Source organism: Emydura macquarii, unplaced genomic scaffold (assembly GCF_026122565.2).
Source record: "Emydura macquarii macquarii isolate MOO-44397 ecotype Brisbane River unplaced genomic scaffold, CSIRO-AGI_Emac_v2 contig_3506, whole genome shotgun sequence".
NCBI classification, from domain to species: Eukaryota; Metazoa; Chordata; order Testudines; family Chelidae; genus Emydura; species Emydura macquarii.
In genome coordinates this window covers 10,446,285-10,463,819 of record NW_027133643.1, presented here as the reverse complement: position 1 = coordinate 10,463,819, position 17,535 = coordinate 10,446,285, and the positions used below count along the sequence as shown (strand labels likewise).

The 17,535-nt window shown below is 41.6% G+C and overlaps 1 protein-coding gene across 4 annotated transcripts in view; it reads right to left on the bottom strand.

The window, feature by feature from the left end:
- ROR1 (receptor tyrosine kinase like orphan receptor 1) overlaps nucleotides 1-17,535 on the bottom strand; it is a 218,707-nt gene that overhangs the window by 79,815 nt on the left and 121,357 nt on the right. For 2 of the 4 annotated variants that reach the window (XM_067535420.1, XM_067535418.1), the window contains exon 1: nucleotides 14,852-15,285. The exons of the other annotated variants lie outside the window; for them this stretch is intronic. The gene's annotated coding sequence lies outside the window, so the exon portion shown is untranslated. Of the gene's footprint in view, nucleotides 1-14,851; nucleotides 15,286-17,535 lie in introns of those variants that run through there. 4 annotated transcript variants of the gene reach the window in all.

Here is a 17,535-nt window from a genome sequence, read left to right as displayed (position 1 = left end):
CCCAGTAGTGTTAGCAGGAACAGCCTCCACTTGGTTACACACATGGACATCCCAGGCTTTGTAGCCCTTCTAGATTGGGGCTTAAAGAAATGACAAAGATTATTTTTTTAAAACCCCTTAGGGTGATCTCATTTTACTGGGATGGGATTTCTCTTAACTTTCCTTGTAACTTAACTTGAGCCTTGTCTACACTAGCACTTATGCCGGCAAAACTTTTGTCGCTCAGGGGTGTGAAAAACATAAATTTTGCCGGCATAAGTGCTTGTGTGGACAGCGCTATGCTGGTGGGAAACGCCCTCTCGCCAACGTAGCTACTGCTGCTCATTTAGGTGGTTGTATTATGTTGGCAAAATTGCTCTCTCCCGTCGACATAACGCAGCTACACAAGCGCTCTTACAGCAGCACAACTGTACTGACACTGCTGGGCCACTATAAGTTTGAAGTGTAGTCTAGCCCTTGGTAACTTACCTTCGCTAACTTTGCTTGTAGCTGCCCCTCCTCCCACACCTTAGCAAATGATGCCCCCACAGGGATCAATGCACTATTTAGTTATACTCGCACAAGTTATATTTGACTGCTCAAGGCTTAACGTTTTCTTTTCTGTGGTGTGGTCAGTTATAGACATGAACGGCCAGGATGTGTTACTGTAATAAGATGGCTGCAGACAGAAGATCCAGAATCCCTAGGAGAGAGGGAATTATTTAGAACCACGAAAGGGGGGATGAATAGGACTAATGGGAAGAAATTAAGCAAGGGGAAGTTTAGACTGTGTATAAGGGCAAACTTCCTGATGTTGACATTTGTTAGCCTGTGAAATCATTTAACCAGAGAACTGACAAAATCCCCAGTCCCTCGAGACACTGAAACTAGACTGGAGAGAACACTGGGAGCTATGGGACAGGGCACAACCTGGCACTGGCAGGCAGACTCAATGACCCAGGAGTACAGCCGATCAGAACATTAGCACCAAAACATTTTTTTGAAACAAAACATTTTGTGGAGACGTACTGGTTTTAACAGGGAGATTTCTGAGACCCATGGGGGATTCTCTAGGCAAGTGCAGAGAAGAAGACAGACAAACTGAAAACCTGACCTTGTCAATCAGACGACGGACATTTTGACACAATTCTGTTTTGTGAAACAGACTAATTATTGTGGCCGCCCAGCACACCAAACCCCTAGGGTGCCAGTAGCGTGCAGATGTACCGCAACTCAGAGGCATGCACTGCAGGAGCTTCAGCCGCTAGGCCTTGTAGGCGCTAGCCCTGGTGGGTCTCAGTAACTACCTAGACACGTGGCTAAGTGAAAGGGCATTTTATTAGGGCTGGCAGGAGAGGGAAAGGTTGCAAATATCCTAGGTACAGAGGCTTAAACAGCTAGAGTTCAAAGTGAGTAATAGCAGTTCATGTTTGGATCCACGCGGCCGTCCAATTGAGAGTCAGGGCTCTTCAGCTCTTGTGCCTGGGGTGCCCTCTCCAGTCCAGTCTCTATTCTAGAAAACAGGCACTTGCACCAACTGAGTTTCAGGATGTGGGCATGCGCAAGCCCCCCCACAGCTACAGGCCCCTCCCCCAGCCTAAGGGGGAGCTACTGAGCCCAAGGCTCAAATAATTATGGGGGACAACAAATGATGAAACAGGAACAGGTGTGAGGATCTCAAGATCATAAGCAGGGAACCAGAGGGGGACATGGAGCAGAGAACCCCAGACAGTGCCAATTTCTCCTCAAAGGTGTCGATGGAGCCAGTGGATGCAGCCCAGAGGAACTCTGCCTGGATACGTGAGCCAAGGGAGGAAATAGGCCCCACTGTTGCAGAACACCTCCCTGTCTAGCATCCTCTTCCTAGTGTTGTTAATGGCCACCTTGGCCAGTGCCAGGAGGAGGTTAATCAGGATGTCCCATGACTTTGTGCGGCCATGAATGGGGTGTGCGCATGTTGGATTTCCAAGCCAGGCTCAGTTAGTCTCTCTCATTGGGGCCCCTCTGCACTGGCTCCCTGTCCAGCTGCTGCTACTCCCCCATAAATCCCAGACAGATCCACACCCAGCTGTATCATCCAGCATCCATAACCCATTCCACAAGTGGCTCTGTCCCCAGTTCCTGGGCTTCTCTCCAGCTCCCTGCTGCCATGCGGCTCCTACTCCCAAATAGAGCTGGTCTACTTCTTGGTTCAGGACATTTCCTCTTACCTGGCAAGAAAAAAGGAAAGTGCAATAGGGAAGGGATTCTGGGGCTGATGGGAGTTGTAGTCGCCTGTTTTGCAGATTCATCACAACACTAAAGGTTTTGATTTTGCTCTGATGTGGAATGAAACCAAGTTCTGAACCCTTGAAAACTGGTGTGAAATGGAATTGTTGTCCTCTAGCTCAGTGGTTCTCAACCTTTCCAGATTACTGTACCCCCTTCAGGGACCAGATTTGTCTTGCATACCTGTTTCACCTCACTTAAAGTACTTGCTTACAAAATCAGAGATAAAAAGACACAAAAGTGTCACAGCACACTATTACTGAAACTTTCTCATTTTGTCTGTAAGAATTTTTAGTTAGTACTGACTTCACTGGTGCTTTTTATGTAGCCTGTTGTAAAACTAGGCAAATATCTATATGAGTTGATGTACCCCCTGGAAGACCTCTGCGTAACCCCAGGAGTACAAGTACCCCTGGTTGAGAACCACTGCTCTAGTCAGCTCTATGAACAGGACTTTTCCATCTCTAGATTCTAGAGCTGGGATTTTTGAAGATGCCTAAGGGAGTTGGGTGCCTAATTGTCTATAATCTCCATGGAGAAAAGCAATTCCCACCCTCTTAAATTTTAAAAAGCTGCACTAAAAAAAAATTGGTTCAGCTTATAAAGCCTAAAACTCAAACAAACCAGTGTAACAGCTTAAAGCTATAGAATTACTTTATGGTCCTATAGAATTGCTTTATTTGTAAATGCGTATGCTTGTTGATGCTAATTAATCTGCATAGATAATTCACACGCTTTGTGACTGGTGCACAGAAGGGAGCTTTCCTGTACTAGAAAGCCTAATGGAAAGCACTAGTACTAAAGTAGTTTTGATATTTAATAAATACTTTCATTTAGCTATAATATACCTGCAATATATCTATTGAGCACCCTTTAAATATCAATCTCAATACTCTTTAAAGAGATGGATAAGAATCTTTAGAAAATTGTCATTCATTAGCTATCCAATTCACAGCCATAACATTGGGAAAATTATAATAATGGAAAAAGCTAAAAAAAATTAAAAGCAAACCCCAAAATACATTTAGGTAAGTGTAATTTTTCCACTTTTCTGCATGTTCCACATACACACACATCTTCCTCTCTGTCTAGTTCCTATCTGACTGACTCATTTTAAGATCTTTCACAAATATACCTTGTGGATGGTTTTCTCCTTAGTTGTATCTCCGTCATCCTCCTTCTTGTCCTTCAGCATTCCACATTTCACTGATCCTTTGTCTATTCCATATACATTTCCATCTGATCTCCCAACATACTCTGTTTTGCAATAAGTCAACTACCAAATTATCCACAGCCCACCTTGGATCTGCTGTAGGAAAGCTAAGATGTCTGTCAGATGCATTCTCTGCATATTGTAACATACACAGCCTTTCACTTACTAATTTACCGGTCTGTTTACAGAATGGTGCAGTATATAATATCATGATAAGGTCTCTCTGTTGTGTTGTAGATTCACAAACTTTGCTTACTGCTGTTCAAGAGGTTGCTTCATCTTCATTACTTCAGTGGCACTGCAGGTCATTCGGCATATCTGCTTCATATAATTCAAATGGGGATGGCATTTAGTTATTATGATGGTGGGCACTACAGAAATACCTTAAAAACAGACAGTGGAGATGGATAACACAGTAGCAACTTCCCGTCAACTTCCCTTCTCTCCATGTAGGAGAGCTTCACTCAGGGAGAATTGTGCTCTATGGTTTGACCCTATGCTCACGGACATCAGCGGCAAATCTCCCATTGACTAATTGTGTAGATCAGGGCCTACAGCACGCAAATCTCAGACTGTCTGTGCACTCTGGTATGCAGAAATGTAGCAGACCTCATCTATAGCAGTGAGTCTTTAAAAAGTAAGTGGTTTCACTGAAAAAGGCCTCTGCTTTATATGTTCACACTTGGGCACAGGAAGGGGTGAGCTTAGGCCTTCCAGCCTTGATACGGTCACTTTAAACATTCTGAAAGAGAGGAGAATATAAATCCCCTAGAATTCTCTACTGGATGTGAAGAGACCTTAGCTGAAGAGCTTTTTGGTAAGCAAGCTTAAATTCTGCACCACTGCATTTTTCCTCAAAATGCCAAAGTTACGGTAGTTCCCCTTTTCCCATCTGATTCCTGTGCTGTTGTTGAACTAAGTGCAAATGCCCGTTTAGTCAAAGTCCTGCACAAGCAGGTTTTGATAGATATGGTTCACTAGTCATACTAAGAGCTGGCATCTACTGTCCTCAAAGAGTATCACTGCCTTAGGATCCATACCTCCATCCAGCAAATGTCTTTAGAAAAGAAGTGTTTAAGTTAATAGGATTCAGGACCCACTCGAGCCAGTCCAATAATTTTGGCCAGACAGGAAAGGATATGATTTTACAGTGGTATCTGATAGCTTTCAAATGGTTAATTTTGCTCAAAATGCTAGGATTTAAAACATTTAACATATCTATCTACTACTTATCTGTCATGCATCTGTGGGATATATTAATAACTAGCATTGCATAGGAAACCTTTCAACAGAAATGAATGTTTCTAGCTCTGTGGATTTACAATATAAATATAATCTAGAAAACACACTTAAAACCAGAAGCACAACAAGATGTTCTAATTTAGTGCAGTACTGGTAATTGTTACAACTTCCATTTACACCACATCAGATTAAATCTATCAGAGCATCTTATCAGTGCTACTGGACCTGTCATGATTATGTATACAATAAGCAACCTCTCTACCTGTGAATGTTTACAACCAACCTTTACTATTGCCTCAAGCTACTGTTGTGGGTGATGGATGAATTGTGTGTTTGTTTATGATGATGCATCACAAATAGTCTGTCATGAGGACTATGCACAGGAAACCAACATGCTGAATGCACTTAACACCCCTGGCCTAATTGCTTGCAGGTCTGCTTTTTCATTCTTTGGGACTTCAGTTGAGTTACAATGGAGAAGAACTGGGCTCCAAGGTGGACTGTAAAGACAGAATTTGGCCCACTGCACTTAACATCACCCCAGGAACACCTGTCCTGGAAGTTTTACCTGGTGGACGAGGCTTTGCAGCTAAAAAATCTGTTTTTTAACCTGATTCCATAAAAGCTACTAATCAGGATATATTCAGTCAGTTCTTTAGCAATCTGAGAAAAATAGTTTTCACTGCTGCACACATAATACTCATAAGTGGAAATGTATCTTAATGTATTTCAGCAGATTTGTTTATGGCATGTACATATAATTTAATTTAGATCTTTTTAGTAAGTTGGCCTTTGATTAAGGTCAAATGTAGTATCAGTTTCCTACTGAACGTATGTTCTGTCAGGGGCACTAGATCACGCTCTTGGAGGAGGATGTACCTAACCATCATTTAACAGGTTTCTCCCATTGCTAAGTACTCTAATTCTGTGATCCAAAATACTGATCTAATATACGCTTCTCAGAGTTATTAATGATAGGTTATCATTATAGATTTATGTTATATGGATTTATGAGTCACAACCACTGTAGAATCTGGGTGCACTGATGACGCTGGGGTCATTAACATTTCCACTTCAGAGCAAAACACCCCATTCTGCAGCAGCCCACAGCATTAAAGACAGGGAAAGAGATAAGAAATGGCCAGTCACCTGAGTGCCTGCAATTTCATCGTCTTTGTACACATGAACGCTTTACACGTTGCCCACAAATCATACTTCAATACATTTCTGGCAGGCATGAATTTCAGAAACACGGACTCACCACTGACAATGTCCTGACACCAGCTCCTATGAGGTACACCTTTGGGACAAACCCTTTATTTAAAATGAAGAAGCAAAACACCTATCAGTCCATATTGGGTATGGGCTGAAGTCAATTTCAGAGGGGTGAAAGTACCCGCCATATAATTCACATCTAGTGTGAAACTGACCTGAACCTATACCCAATATGGACTGATGGGTGTTTTGCTTATTTATTCTAAATAAAGGCTTTGTTTCCCTCACCTAATGTCACCCAGAAATGCATCCTTTTTGGCTCTTGCTGTGGCCATTTGTCACTCTACTGACATAACATCTGTAAATTCCCCATTTGCCCACCTCATAAAACCAGTGCACACAGGGGCACACACAAAGGGGGCAAGCAGGGGCATGGGCCACCCCAATAATTGTCCGGGGCACAGAACTTCTCTGGTCCCAGGGTCAGGGTAGGAAGAGAGCAAGACCTCCTCCCAGGGCCATGGGGGCGAGACAGCAAGAACTCCTCCCAGGGTGCAGGGAAGCTTGAACTCCTTCTGGGGCTGCAGGGGTAGGGGACAGAGAATGTACCCCTCCAAAAGGGGTCAAATTTAAATTCCTGTGCACACCCCTGAGTGCACGCTTTGATACAATTAGCAGTGTTTGCTGAGGAAAGGCCCAGGATTGGAAAAGAAGGTATGTCTGCAGGCCAAGACTGAAGTGCATTGACAGAGGTGTGCTTTGCACCTGCTTGCACTATTCCTGGCTCACGTCAGCATCATGGCACTAAATTCGCCCACAAAAATTTAAAAGAAATAAAACCTAGCCAATTATAGGCAAGATCGACAAGAAATCATTAACCTCCCCCCAGCCAAATGTAGCATACTGTAGCTCATTGAGTTCCAGGGCTTGAGGGACCACAGATGATTGAGGTGGACAGGGCTACAGCTGATCAACAATTAGACTCACTGCTAATTTGTAAAGAAAATTACAATAAATATTTTACATGTTCACATTCATTATTTTTTTAGCATAATTATTATTTTTGTAGTGGAGAAAAAAATCCCTGTCAGCTCGTGAATTAATAAATGGTCCTGAAACAATTACAGCTTAAATACACAGAAGTCTCCCCCGTGTAAACATACTTTATTTTATACCATATCCTCTTGGTACAAGGCGTACATTTCAGCATGACTTATTGCCTGCTTACGACAAAACAGTACATGCTGCACGTTTGATGGCCTCAACCTATCACCTAGGATTTTACGTTGGTTGACGTTGATTCATGTACAAACAGCCACATTTATTAAAAGGTTTGAAACACAAGGATATACTGTAAGTGTATGCTAATAGAGCACAATTTATATAAAAATGGGGGAATGTAAATATTTAACTGATGCCAGAGGGGGATGCTTTGGCCAAGGTGGAACTGAGCTACACTGATCATGCAAGAGGCTCTTAGTCACTGGTCTAAACCTGCAGAATCACTAGTCTCAGAAAAGACTCACTCTTCCATTTTTAAGAGGGAATTTAAAAAAAACCTTCTGCTGATCTCTAAGGATCTGATTTTTGCCATTCCCACTGAGTCAACCAGATGCTGGGTGTGAGTATATGCCATGCCGTGTGAGTACGCATTGCAGAATTAGGCAATCCTAATTTGATTTAGAGTTCAGATGGGCCTATAGGGCACAGCTCTGAGTTGGAGGTGCCAAAGGTAGCACTGGAAGACCCTCCTCCCAGAATGCCTCCCACACCTCCTGAAGATGCAGACAGCATGCTCACTACTACTCTCTGTATAGGTACTTATAAGGCTCCAGCACTACAGTACTTGTGCACATCCACAGGACATAGCTCATGTCTCTGCAAGTGGTTGGCCTACTCCATTGGCTGGAGTGTGTGCACGTGTGGCGTTATATAACTCCCTACCTGGCTTTCCCCAGCGTGCCAAGTGTTCCTGGCAGAGTAGGGAGGGAATAGTCCCTGCACTCTCCTGAATGCAGGGATTACATTTGTTTTTGGTCCTGTATCTTCCCCTGTGCAGGCACCTGACACAATTTAGCCCACACGTGCAAATGGAAACTGGAGGGATTGCTTGGCTCAGACCATTGGTAACAGAAGAGCCTTTTCATCTCTAAACTGCCAGTTTTGATCTAGTCCAGATTGACAGTGACCAAACATTACCATCTGAAGGCTGTTTGGTGGCCCGAGAGAGGACTTTAGTGGTCTCAGTGCATTGCCTATTATGTCCAAATTACAAAACACACCAGAACAATCTGCACCTGTTGGCAGACTCAGGCGCAGCCAAGGTTGGAATAGGCCATGGAGATGGCATTCCCTTTCACTGCCAGAGGGGTTACCTCCAGGTCAGGTGTGAGGCAGCATAGAGATGCTTGAACAAGAGCTGTCTCTATCCTGAATCACAAACAATCCACACGAAAGCTTTAAATGTATAAACTAACTCCAGAAACATTCCTTTAAATGTCTCTTCAGGTACCACCCTGGAGATAACAAATGTAACCACAATAAAATCTTGTATTCTTCAGAGGCGGGCTCACATGAAAATCCCAGATTAAGAGCACTCCAAACTTTAGGAAAGATCAGGTGCAGACATTGTAGCCTGTGTCTAGCTCAAGTTTGTTTGCGTATTTGCAAGCAACGTTTTGTGTAGGATTTTCAAACATGCTCAGCATTGGCCTAACTCAGCTCCCCCAGTAAATTTCCACTGATTTCAAAGGAACATTAAGTGCTTTTGAAAATCCCGCCCTTTGTCATATAGCCCAAAAGTACTGCAGGCCTGGTGCTGTGACTTTATTGATGGGAGTCAACCCCAGACCCATCACGATTGCAGAGAATGAACAGATTAGAAACTGTTGATTCTTGAAACTGCTGCATTCCATACACATTTTACAGCACACGGCAAAGATCCAAAGGAAACAATCAACGTGAAAAAACACTTTCATGTTATTTCTAAATTGTAAACCTCATACTAATCAAGACTCTCAATCTCAATCAGACCCAGGCGTCAGCTTCTGTAGTTTGCATACGACACAGTAAAAGCCATGTCACACAAACAGAGCTTAATGCTGATGGCTTATGCACGACAAATCAACATGAGCACAGAAAAGCAGACAGTTGGCTTGTACAATCTTAATTGCTTTTGCAGCCACCGAAGTCTAACGGAAGGATAAACCACTGATGATCTTTTACTATTTCAACAAAACAGCAGCTACATATTTGATGTAATGCTATTATAAATATACGGAGATTATATTTCAAGCAGTAGCAACAGCCACACTTTAGAGAACTGGTTAGGCAAGAAGAGAATGTAGGCTTTATTGGGAAGAGAGGATGATTCAAAGCAAACTGATTAAAGTATATTTCCATTGCCAGCCTGGTTACCTAGAGGCAGCACACGACACTGCCTTACCAAAAAAAACAGGTTTTGTTTATTGTTCCTAATACCTTATTCCCTAGTGCAAAGTGTTGTATAGGGACCAGGCTCAGCAGTTGGTGGTGACGGTGGGGCAACTTTAGCCCAAGTGTAAGCAAGTTCTGCTGAGTGCAAATGAGTTGTGCTCATTTATGTTAAGGCTGATATTGACCCCACAGTCTCACTTCACTGTGATCCCTACAGTCAATAAAGGAGCAGCATTAGCAGGCTCCAATGGGACTTCCTCTTTGGTTGAAAAAGATAATAATCAAAAAGTGAGCTTTTGCAGATTTAAGTCAGGTCTGCACTATAGCACCACAGCTAAGGTGCTGTAGCTATGCTGCTGGAGCACCATAGTGTAGACACTTCCTATAGCGACAATAGGGGTGTTTCCACTGCTGGAGGAACTCCACCTCCCCGAGATATGGTAACTAGGTCGAGGGAAGCATTCTTCAGTCAACCTAGCTATGTCTATACTGGAGGATAGATCAGCATAACTTCAGACTCGAGGTGTGTGTGAATATTTCACCCCCCTGAGAGCTGTAGCTATGTTGATCTAGCTTTTAAGTGTCAACCAAGTCCTATTAATTATTTGCATTAGAGGAACAACCAGAAATGTGCTATGATTGTACAGAAATATAGGAACCCATGGCCTCTGCCCTGAAGAACTTACAGAAGGGTGGAGAGAAGGGACCATGGTGATGCGCGGTAGGTGTCTTATTAGTTCTTCGTCTATATAAACTATTCCCAGCATGGCTTTCCACCTACCCATTACTAACTATTGACTCATCCCTCACTTTCAAATCCAAATTACTTTATGATTTCTTGTCTTAAACCCACAAAAATCCTGGCTCAACTATAACACCTTCACCCATAAGCCCCATGCCTCCCGGCTGAGCATCCTTCTGTACAAGTGTCCGTTCTGTCTAGAGAGGAGAATGTCAAGCGAGTTATTGCTGATGCAACAGGGGTTTCTGGACTTGTGAGACAGACTAACTGCACAACTGGACCCTTTAGGAACTGGCTGCACTTCTGGGAGAGCGATTCCAGCCTCATTTGATGTCTGAAGGATCCTGGGCATTGACTGGGGGAGATCCAGATGATTCAATCAGAGAAATGGAAAACCTATGAGAGGAAGCTGTACTATACATCAGAACTTGGGAGATTCTCTTTTAATTTTTGGTGGTCCTGACCAAGTGTCCCAAGAAATTTGGTTTTATTTAAAAGTTCTGAATTAATTAATCTGGCCTTTTATTTTACAAGACTAAATACTTGCCACTATTTAATTATGTGGATGTTCCAGGACTGGTTGAGCTTAGTCCAGGGTACTACCTGGAAAATCCAGCACAAGTTAATGACTGTGGAAGCCATCTCAGGTTTGCAGATTTCTTCAAGTCCTCCTGAAACTATAAAATTGCCGAGTTGTGTATTTTTTTACTAAAAATAATGTCCCATACATAACAATCTTTGGCTGAGGCTACGTGTGCTGCTGTTGGTAATGGTGTTGTATACATGGTTTCGGATAATAGACTGTGGCATTATGTGAACGGCTTCTAAAATATGTGAGTGTAAGATACAGAAAGGGGGGTACAGAAGACAGAGAGGTCATTTCCCTGTGGGTTACCTGATTTCATAATGAGGTTATGTTTGGTGATCTCAGTCCAGTTCCCAGCAGACAAATGTCTGCATCAGAGAAATCACGACTAACAGATATTAGTAATTTTGCTGACAACTGAAGTAGGGAGTCAAGGACTCAATAGAAGGGCTGGAATTCTCTCTCATCCCTTCCAAGTCAGTTTTTGCACACTGGCAGCTAAGAGCAGAGATGCTTATGTTCCTGATGTCTGGGCTGTAAGTATTCTGTGGATGGCAGATTTCAGCTCCCAGGACTGTTAGCCAGGCATTTTTCATCAGTACTACATTGCCTCAGACATACAAAAGAAAAATGATCTATGTCTATATTTTATACTCAAGTGTGTTACAAAGGAAGGGCCATACCTAGTAGGCACACCACATGTGAAACCACCCCAAGCTTCAACAGAAGTTATGCACATACAAAGTTTGTAGGACCAGATCCTCCAAAAGCAGCGTATTGACTTTTCCAGAGGGAAGCAAGCAGAATACTCCCGCTAACCCTGGGCAATGAAGTGAATATGGAAACACACTATTTTTCCTCCAAAAAATGTATAAGTTGTAAATATCAATCATGTGGAAGTGTCTTTTTCACCACAGTTCTCAGTGAATCGGATCGTCTTTGAAATTTCTGGTTTGGCATGCTGAAGGCAGGAATTCTGGAAAGATGTGGTTCCCTCAAAACCACAAAGCAGAACATAGCCCATGATTTTGGTTTCCTTGCATTACTGGCTTTTAAACTTTGTAACCATAGTTGGTTTTTTTTTTTTTTAAATATATATATATATTTTACTGAGCCTGATTTGGGGTAATGTAACCCCTGAGTTTTGCTGGGTGCACATACAGCATTGTGTATCACCTTACAAATAGATATAGATATCTCCTCTGCATCTCACCTCTGACCAAGGATTATTTCTGCAGCAGGTGGGCTTGATAACATACTATTTTTCCTTTTTTTAAAAAAACTTCTTGGAGAAGCATTTCTCATGGAGACTGGAATGATTTCATTCTGCTTCTGGCCTTCTATTTAACACACGGACACATCTATCTATTTAGCTGCACACAGCCTGTTAGCAATCAGAACGCATAACAAATCTACATTATGAGGTTATGAGTAAAGTGAATATGTGTTTATTACACAAACTTCTAGGGGGGAGGGGTGGAATTTTCAAAGGTATAAAGGGAACAGGATGCCCAAATCGCATTGACTTTCAGTGAGCTAAGTGCATAACTTCCCACTGTGCCTTTGAAAAATCTGTGTTCTAATTCCTACCTGCACCCTGATCAGCTCTGGAACTCCAGGAGTCTCAAAGGACACAGATCTGGAATAGTTAAAGGGCATGGCCCTCTGTAGGTTAATAGGCACCAATACACCAAATTAGGCAAATCATTCCTATTCAGCAAAGCACTTAAATTCCATTAAATGCTCGGAATAGAATCCTGGAGTCCTTACTCCTGGTCAGATGATCTAACTACTAGAGGAAGCATTTTAATTCTATAACATGATTACTTCTTTTACTAATAACCATTTTACTGGGCTAGATGGACCATTGGTCTGACCCAGTATGGCTGTTTTTATGTTATGTTCTATGTTATAAGTAAGAGAAAGTATAAAGCATATAAAAGAAGTCACTTTTTATTCCTGAGTGGGAGAGGAAGGTGCATACAGTAATATAGTTTGTGTTTATTTAAACCAAATCCCATCTTCTGATCTCAGCAAACACCGAAAAGAGCAAGGTTGTTGAAAGATTAAATAGCAGTAAATGTCTATATATTCCTCTGTCCATATCACTCCCCCACCAATAAACAGATTATATAATGTTAATGAGATGACTTGTAAGGAAAACAAGAGCTGAAACTTTGCATAATTGTAAATGCTCAATGACACAGCCTTGGCTCCAGAGATTATATTTTTTAAAAGTGTAAGAGGAAACTGAGGATGGGATTTTCAAACAGTCTGTTGTTTTAATTCTGGTTTCATTAAGAAGCAATACTGAGCACTTCTGAAAATCCCACTTTTATTCTCCAGATCAGCTAGTTACAAATACCCTATAAGCAGTTAGCTTATGGTGTCTCCGAATGAAGAAGCTGATGGAGACATCTGAAAGATCCCCCACTCGTAACTCACTACACATACTGACTGGCTAATATTATAGTAGTCAGCTGAGGTGACCTTGCTCTTTGTCCCATATGGTGAACTTTGCATGAATGGGGGACTGGTGGGCCTGGATCCGTGCCCATCTCTGGAGCTCACAATCCATTACGGCATGCTGCAAGATGAATCTGTTTAACTTTAATTAGCCGTGAGTGGTAGCAGTCTGGGTATATTGATTGCCCATCTGTAATGTTTATTTGAATACTTCATATTAGCATGTGCTAGGCACATTATAAGTTAATATATGAATAAAAAGAAATCTGCCTTGAAGACATCTGGGATCCCTTGCTGGATTTACAGGTCTTAAAGGAACAGTATGCTCAGACTCCTAAAGTAAAATACTCTGAGTACTGTAATACAGGGCTCTGTGGAGTTATTTGGTCCTCTGACGAGGGTACTGCAGGCTTGTCATTTAGACTTTTTTTTAAAATCACCATTAGTGAAATTAAAATGTAATTCTTCGGTCTTCACCTTCTGTAAGCTCTCGCTGACCACACTGAGAGAAGCATCTCGTGCTTCATTCGAGGCTGAACTATATTTTTAGAAATCAAAAGTAGAAGTGAATGCAGTGACGATAAAGGAGGGCATCAGTGTTACAAGCCAAGCTGGCTAATGCCCTCCGGGGAAGATGCTGTGAAATCCAATGCCTTGATGTCTGCCACTGGAATTCTGATAAACTCCAGGACCCTGCAGATTACATTCTCTTACAGCAACTCAAATGTGCAGAATGTTTTACCTAACTCAGATGCTGGGGAGAAGAATTACATAACTCTCAGAAATTTGCTTTGGCACAGAGCAAGGACACCGTGGCACCATTAATGTGTACTCAGCAATTTCAGTATCCAAGGATCTTTCAATGTTGCATACTTGGAGATCCAACAAGAGAACTCGGCACAATTTCTGCACTGGTAGAAAGCAGACAAAAACCCCAAGACTGTTGTTTTAACTAGACTGTCGTTAGTTACAATTGCCAGTTCTGTTTACGCTCCTTTTATAGGGTGCTGTGCCTCTGTGCTGTAAGTTACACAATGTGCTGCTATTAAAACAGCAAGTCAGTGCTGTCAATCAATATGTAGATACACCAACATATTCAAGTGTGGCTGCCTAAAAGTAGGGTTCAAAATCTATGATATATTTCTACCCCTCTCTGGCCAGAGTAGTGGTACAAGCAGGAAACAGAAGTGAAATGTGAGGTCCATCGTTGTTTGGCAAGAGATAGGAAGAGTGGAATTAAGATGCGATCTTCAAAAGTTAGGAATAGTCATAACTCATAAAGCAAGCATCAAAGATGCACAGGCCACTTACTCATACTCATCCCCACTTTAAATAATAAGCTGTTCTAAGTAAAAACAAAACCTAGGACTAAAGTGTATTTCAGCCTTTGCTATGCAGTGTGCTGGTGGCAGCAGACAAGAAGGAAAGATGTCAGTATCCAACCTTTGTAAAAAGTAGCACAGTTTAGTTCTGAAGGCCTGAATACAGCATGTGGGTTTTCGGTAAGAGGAAAACATACGGAGATACTGCCTGAAGGATAATCTAGTTTTAAAGCATTCAGGATGATGCACTGGAAGGACCCCATCATAGGCACAATGTGGAAATTTTCAAAGGTACAAAGGGCAGTTAGGCATTTAACTCCCATTGACATTCAATGGTAAAGGACTAAGAGATAGTGAAAAAGAAATTAAGAGACTACAGTCACCTGCAGAGGACAGAGGGAACTCTAGGAAATGGAGGAGAGGAAGCAGTCCGAGCTGGAGGCCAGATAGCCTTTCCCTGATCCCTGGAACAAAAAAACGGACGAGTATTAGAGAGAAATGCAAAGCCAAGGGGCAGGCTAAGGAATCCAGCACTGAGATTTCTTTTCTCCCCTATGACATTCGCTCATTTAGTTTGTTATAAAAACATTGTTTTCATTACTTCAAAACTAATTCTAAATGTTCTGAGAAATCCCACAATGATTGCAGGCTTCTGTAACAGAAGGATAATTCTCACTAGCTGTGTGTTCCTTGCACCTTTTTTTCTCTTAATATATTTGTTTGTTGTTTGAATTTCACAAGCAAATGTCATAAAATGTGAACACTACAAAAAGAAAAGATTAAATAGCACATTGCCAGTGAGATGAAAGGCATAGCCAGTTGACTGTGCATTGATGATATTTCCGTACAATGGGCCAAATTCTGTTCTCAGGTGTCCGTACACAGCTCCCCCCAAATTTGCAAGGGGATTTAACCTTGTCTCTAAAACTGGGCATGTGATTTTGCACAAGTAAAACACTGGATTTTGGGGTACTTCATTTGTTCATACAAAGCAGGCTGTTGAACATCTAAAACCAAGTACCAGAGTGATATGTATGAAAGTATCTTGTTTGTACAAAATTTCGATGGATGGAAAACTAGACATATACAAAATAGAGCCTGCATTTTAGAAGCCATTTTAAAAGTGACTGGATAGTTACACTATTTTGCTTGAGACTTCCATTAAAAAATGTTCCTCTCCATTTATACAACGGTAACCTATGCACACCAACAGAACTATGTAGGTAATAACTAATACTTTTGCTAACCTACTATTAGTAGGCAATATATCTGAGATATAGATAAGCTGTTTGATATTATCATGTGATTTGACTGTATTCCTAGATATAAATAAATTAAATCTGCTACAGTGAAGATGAAGAGTAAGTGTCAAAGTGGTAATTGAACATAAGGCTAGCAGTCACCCTAACTAAAGAAAGTAACAAAAGAAAAAAAAAAAAGAGAAACAGTTTCAGGGTCAAGGAGATTAAGTGATTCCTGTGAAATCAAAGCAGAGAAAAAACAATTTAACTTGGTGGTAAATGGGGAGATAGACAGAAGAAAGCATTGCAAGACAGATCATGCATTTCTTTATTGTTGACTAATGTTTTGGCTTAGTAACTGTTGCTGAAAAACCCTTTCTGTATAGACCGCATCAGGCACCAAATCCTCATGCTAGCCATGCTGAGATCTGTTTCTTCCCTTCTTACTGGCCTTGTTTTGCCCAGGGAGGCTGATTTACATCTTTGCTTTGTAACACTGCTCTTTTGAGCAATCAAAATTTTGACAACACTGATTATTTTTCAAGCTTATTTTGGGGTAAAATTTTTCCAAGGCTGGATTGGTAAACGTTTAAACTACAAATCTTCAAACTGATTTCAACATTCAATAGATTTATTATGAATGTAATGATTGGGAGTTTTACTGGAAGCTGATGGCTTTTCTTTGGGTCTAGAATCATTGGTCTGTTTCTCACATCTGGATACAGTAGTAATTTATTCCTTAAACCTGAGCAATCAAATTACTCTACTTTTCAGTTGTCTAGGCTTGAACAAATATTATCCAGACAAGTTAAATTAAAATTATGCACAATGTTGTGCAGTTAAATGTGCATAACATCTGTACTCCACTATGACATAGTGAGTGAGAGGGATGTTCAAGCACAAAGGAGTTTGGGAAGTCACACAACCTCCATTTGGGCTTAATTTAATAAACTATTGTCTTTCTCAGCCATCACTGGAGCTGCACAGCCAGGAAACAGAAAGGAAGATGACACTGGGCTCCCATAACTGATGCAGAAGCATAAACATGGGAGAATCCTATGCGTGACAAACTGAATCCCTGTTCATTCTGAGGAGTCCAGAACCCATCCAACACTTGGCTGACCAACTGAAGAAAAACAGCAAGGAAATCCTCAGAACTTTCCTCCCCTCTCTCAGCTCCCTAACTACTCTTGCAAATTTTACCAAGGGAGGAAGTGATGGGGATCTCAGTTAGTGATTTGGGAGCTAATGCCCAAAGTTTTGTCATAGACACTAGTGGGAAGAGGATCAGGCCACTAACATAACTGTTTGATCTAGGTGACGTTTGTTTAATTTTTCACAAGTTATCAATGAAAAAGAGGGGCTTTTTTAAAAAATATACATGAAGTATGTTCTCATTTTTAGGCCAGCTCCAGTAACTAATTGTTTTGGGGGAGGTAAGGGGGTGGAACAGGGGGAACGAAAGCAGATGTTCTGTTTCCTATGAAACTTCTCAACAAAAACATATACAAATACTAGACGTCCAGCTACCCGAGGAAAGAGCCTGACTAGGTATGTCTATGACCCTAATTTTTGTAGGTAACTAGTGTGTAGAATTCCCTGACCAAAATCCCCCTTGGCGTCTTATTTTCTCCTACCAGCTGGCAACAGCAATTGGCAGGCATTTCTCAGGCTGTTCCTTTTTAAAACCAGAAATGTTTCAGTCTTCTAAAAATGATGTTATTTTCCACAGTTCTGCAAGAAACCATGCATGTTCAGCACAGCCCAAGGCAAATATAGGTGCATTTAACTGTCCTTCTCGTCAAGGAAGCAGTTTTCCAATGTGT